This window comes from Papaver somniferum, chromosome 11, assembly GCF_003573695.1.
Source record: "Papaver somniferum cultivar HN1 chromosome 11, ASM357369v1, whole genome shotgun sequence".
Taxonomy (NCBI): domain Eukaryota; kingdom Viridiplantae; phylum Streptophyta; class Magnoliopsida; order Ranunculales; family Papaveraceae; genus Papaver; species Papaver somniferum.
The window spans coordinates 7,036,186-7,041,415 of NC_039368.1; the positions used below are offsets into that span (position 1 = coordinate 7,036,186).

The 5,230-nt window shown below is 36.1% G+C and overlaps 1 long non-coding RNA gene across 3 annotated transcripts; it reads right to left on the bottom strand.

Moving 5' to 3' along the window:
* Positions 1 to 1,492: 1,492 nt before the first annotated feature.
* LOC113321460 lies at positions 1,493 to 4,472 on the bottom strand. 3 transcript variants are annotated; one of them, XR_003346672.1, is made up of 5 exons: positions 4,324 to 4,472; positions 3,664 to 3,913; positions 2,961 to 3,092; positions 2,661 to 2,847; positions 1,494 to 2,266 (listed from the first exon to the last, which is right to left on the bottom strand). It is a non-coding gene; the product is annotated as an uncharacterized LOC113321460 (long non-coding RNA). The 3 variants fall into 3 exon arrangements; XR_003346670.1 differs by having other exon boundaries at positions 1,493 to 2,266; positions 3,664 to 4,472; XR_003346671.1 differs by having other exon boundaries at positions 2,225 to 2,240; positions 3,664 to 4,472.
* Positions 4,473 to 5,230: the final 758 nt, after the last annotated feature.

Below are 5,230 nucleotides of genomic sequence, written 5' to 3' on the forward strand. Positions count from 1 at the left end.
GCCCTTTTTTGAGTATCAGATGTATGCAAGTCCTCAACCTTATCTTTATATGCATATGCATTCTCACTTTGTTCTTGAGTACCGTTTGTAAAACGGTCTGGAGATTGCGTGTTTTCTAAATTTTCATGATCCCTGTCATGCTGGTCATCATCATCGTGCACAGTGTTGTCATTCCAACAACGCCTATACCTTCCATTGGACCGACTATCCCCAAATATATCAGCTAAATCATCAAAGTGTGGAAGCGACTTTGTCCTCCAGCATTTGACATCAGGATGCTTCTGCAATTGAAATTATTGAATTGTCTTATTAGCATACTAGACTCCTCAGTTGAAAGAAATACACCACATCTCATCAATACAAAACGAAAAATCCAAATTCATTCAATTGTTACAGAATAACATAACACACCTTGATATATTCATCCCATACAGCATCATCAGCAACCACAACTTCTCGCGACTGGTCCCATCCAAATCCACTTTGACCTCTAAGAGTACTTACAACAACATAGTTTTTCTTCAAAGTTTTCATACGGTTTTTCAACACATCCTTGGTAAAGAAGAACCAAAACTCTGCCTGAAATTATCGACAATGTGCGTCCAAGCATGTTTGCTGAACTGACCATCAAGTAGTTGTCCTTCATGTACTTGGTCTGCCATTAGACCCATGAACAGTCGATCAATGGGAGGAGTCCAAGTTGTCCTTCCAGTTTGGGGGTTGGATGATTGATCACTCCCCATACTCTATAATTAACCGACTATGTAAGCTATTGCTAAACAAACTCTTCATGAAAGTTAATAATGGCCACGCAACACAATATGGTCTCATTACTGGATTCTATAACCTTGAAAACTTGGGCAGAGAGCTAATAATTACTCAAACAAATATTGTCATGAGCATAATGAATTAATGAAAACAAAAACACAAGCTAGTCTTGCTCACTTACTGATTCAATCAAATATAAAAGTTTCTGTCCCAAATTGGGTATATTATTCTAACTTGGATCTATTAGATGTTCGTTATAGAATTAACAACCACTATCAACAGATGTTCATTACAAATTTAACAATCACTATCAAAAGACAACCTAAATCATCAAACTATGAAGATGATATCAGTAACATGCAATTGAAAAAAATCAAAAGACAACATACACAATAATAAGAAGAATGATAAATGTTCATGCATAAACAAAGATGATAAGGAAAAGAAAGAGGATGAAGATGGTACCAGCAACTTGCAATTGATTCGTAGCAAACCCTCTGTAAAAAAAAATAAATCCCAATCAGATTTGCTTGATAACAAATTGAATCATAGAAATTCTAAAAAAACCCAAATCATATTTGCTTGATAACAAATATATTCATAGAAATTGTAAAAAACCCAAATCAGATTTGCTTGATAACAAATTGAATCATAGAAATTATTATGTGTTAAAATAGATTAGAAAAGAAGTATACCTTGTACAGATTTCATGTAGAAACGATGAAGATTCACATCAGTATATATATACAGAATAAAAGGTATGAAAAATCGTGGGTTTAGTAGTGGTGATATACTGGTGTTCGTGGGTTCGATGATGGAATTGTGCTATTTTATTCTTGGCGAGGAGTTAAGGGTGGTGATGTTTACGGTGGTGGAAATGGTGTTGGTGGTGAAGGAATTGTTGGTGGTGAAGGAATTGAAGGAGGCGGAGGAGGGTGGTGGTAGTGGTGAAATACGGAGGTGTAGTAGTGTGTCGGGGGAGAATAAAATTATTGTTGGTCTTCGTGGAGATCCATTGTTGCTGCTGGTGATGATGGTGGTGGGAGAAGGAGACGGAAGAAAGAAGAAAAAAGAAATCAGAGAAGAAGAAGAAAAGGTCAAGGGCATGTTTGTCTTTTTCTAAAGTAACAAAAACTAAATTTACACATTATTATTTGGCTTGGGGTTTTTGTCCCAGTTTTATTTGAAACGGTTTTTATTTGGTAGAAATAATATGACCGGTTTTTTCTTATCACTAGTTTGTTCACCTAGGGGTTTTGTCACTAGTTTTGAGATTATAAACCTAAATACATTCGTTAATTCTGCAATACTTTTCTTCAGCATCAAACCATGGTTTAGGAAAAAAAAACCTAAATACTGCAGAAAAAAACAAGGTTCTTCCACACGAAATAGCAGACTTGAATAAGCAAGCGACCAGGCTTGCTAGGACGCCGAGGCTTTCAATTTTGCTCCATAAACCCTTTCATATGCAGCTGAGAAATAAAAGACTTCATCAGTGCTGAAATTGACAAGAAAAAATAAGAAATCAATATCAATTCTTAAACCAATGAGAAGAACATATAAGAAACCAAGAAAAATGAATACAAGCCAATCTGCTATTGATGCTGCGATCAATATAGCAAACGCTGCTGACAAAGGTTTGCAGTTATATATATCTAGACACATATATATTCCATTCATCTATCAATAATATGTTCAATGTATTACAACAGGTGTGAAAAGGAATGCCAGAAAGGCTAGGCTTGCTGTTTTACAGGGAAAAACATTTTACCAGAAATTAAGAAGATCTATTGGACTTCCTGGGGAATTTATTATTAGTAAAACAAATGCATGTAAGTTAAGCATGCTTAAACTGTAAAGTAGCATGGATTCAAGGTCTAATCGAAACTTACCATTGTACTGAATCTTCTATATTGACCAATGATGGAGCTGACAAAGCATGATGTCGGGGGTCCAACTGCAGTATGCCCTCACTGTCAAGCAATGATGTGGGATGAAGAGAGGACCAACGAAATCCAGAAGAATAAGCCGTCAGAGTTTGGACTTTGTTGTTTGAAGGGAACTGTCAAAATCCCTCTACTGCGAGAAACACCAGAATTTTTAAAATATCTACAAAGATATTCAGGTGGTGGTTCCCGATCATCTAAATTCATACTCAACATTAGGGCTTACAATTCTATGTTTGCATTTACCTCAAACGGGGCCAAGGTGGCGAAAAATCAGAACGATGCTCAGCACCATGGGGATTTACAATGTATGGCCAAAATCATCACTGGATTGGTTCTTTATTGCCATTGGACGATAAGTTACCTGAATTTTGCCAACTGTACATGGTAGATAATGAAAATGAGATACATAATAGAAAGAATGCTCTGTGCAGGAAAAAGAATAAATTGGAGACATATATAACTGCAGATACTCATGCTGATAAAGAAATGAATTACATCGACGAGTACCAAAGTAAAACCACAAGCCAATTGGATGACAATGTCATAGGGTTGAAGGAAATATTGGACAGGCACAATTGGTTGTGTCAGAAATTCAGAATGTGGAGGGATAAGTATAAGGAGAATGAGCTGGGAAAAGTTGATTTACGGCTTATTGGCACCCACAACAGAGATGCATTATTTTCCAGATTATCAACCATTGGTGTGAATGTTTTCATACAACCAGTTGCAAGTTTGTCGGAAACCAAATACAAACTTGGGAAAATACAACAGGTATCAACATTTTGTTCCAATCATAATCAGATATAGAAAAAGAACGTAAAAGCTAACGGATAATGAGGAACGTAAAAGCCAACACATACAATCATACCAAGCACTAACCGGTCAAATTTCTCAATGTAAAATCATAATTCTAGAAAGCACAAATCAACAAGTCCGAAAAACTCACCCTAAACTCCATATCCCTCTTCCAACTTAGGCTTCCTCCATATTCCAAGTAGCAATGCACGTTTCTTGCACAACTCAAGATGCAGTCAAAAGTATATGAGGAGTTGCTATCAATTCTAATTAGGAAGACTGAAAGTACAAATTAGCTCGATCATTTTTGTCTTGGAAGCAAAACTTCTATAACATTTTAATCTGTACAGTTCTACTGAGTGTTGGGGCGAGGCTGAAATTTGTATTGGGTTGTCCATAGACTATAGAAATCAGGTACAGGGGTGTTAGACACAATTTCCGAAAAAACTAGGTGCATAATGTACAAACATCTACACTGCATTGAGTGATTAAATGATTGCATGTCAAACCAAGGCACAGAGAGACCGGGAATTCTAACAAAATCTACAATCACATGGAAAATATCCCCAAAGAGAAGTAGGTCATCACAAAATACTTCTGGCACTTTTGGATTTGATATACAACTAAATGGAAAATTGAAGAGGCTCACATTAATCAAATATATGGCTAAATAATATTGAATTGAAATTAAGTTTTTTCTTGCACAGAAGGAAATTTAGTTTTAGGGAGAAGCAGATAATTTGAATTTCACAAAATCGAAAACAAGTACACAAACAATTTAACATATCCACTAATATAAAAGAATTCCTACCTGATTCACCACACTACCAACGATTCCTCAGAGATCGTAGATTGAATCAGAGATTTGAAAAAAAAGAAAGAAACAGGATGAAGTTAGGTTTAGATTCATTTTCTAAAATAAAGTTAGGTTTCATGACAGTTCAGAGAATGGAGTTGGGGGTTGATTCGAAAAATGAAATGGAGTTGGAGATTGATAAACTGCCCCACCCTTCGGTTTAATAAATTGCCCCCGTTTTTTTCAACTTTTCAAAACTGCCCCCATTGTTAACTTTTCCATCCAATTTAGTACTTATTTACGCTTTACTTGTCACGTTTATCTTCTACTTCATTTTTTCAGGTTCGCCGAGCTCCATTCATAGATTTAGGGTTCAGGGTTCAAAATTCATGGTTCTGAGTTCATGGTTCACGATATAGTTCAGGGTTAGGGGTTTAGGGTTCATAGTTCAGGCTTCGTTGTTCATGGTTCAGGGTTCATGGTTCACGATATAGTTCAGGGTTTAGGGTTCATGCTTCATGGTTAGGGTTCATAGTTCACGGGTAAATATGACTTTTTAACAGGTGAAATAACTGCCACCTTGCATTTAATGGGATGGAAAGCGTTATTTGAAAAAAACGGGGCAGTTTAGAAAAGTGCAAAAAAGCGGGGACACTTTTTTTACCCTAATTCAAAACTGGGTCACTTTAGAAAAATTCCCTAAAATAAAATGTAAATTTGATGTTAGAGAATTCTGGATTTGAACCAGTTCTGGAAAGAACCTATTCCATTATATTCCTTCCAAAGCCTGTTCCAGCCAAAAAAATGTTCCAGACAAATGTAAACCGGTACAATGTTAAGCAGTTTCTTTTAATCAAATTAAAAATTATAAGACGTGGCGAGGCAAAGCTGAGCCACACCAAATCAAAATTACTAAGGTACG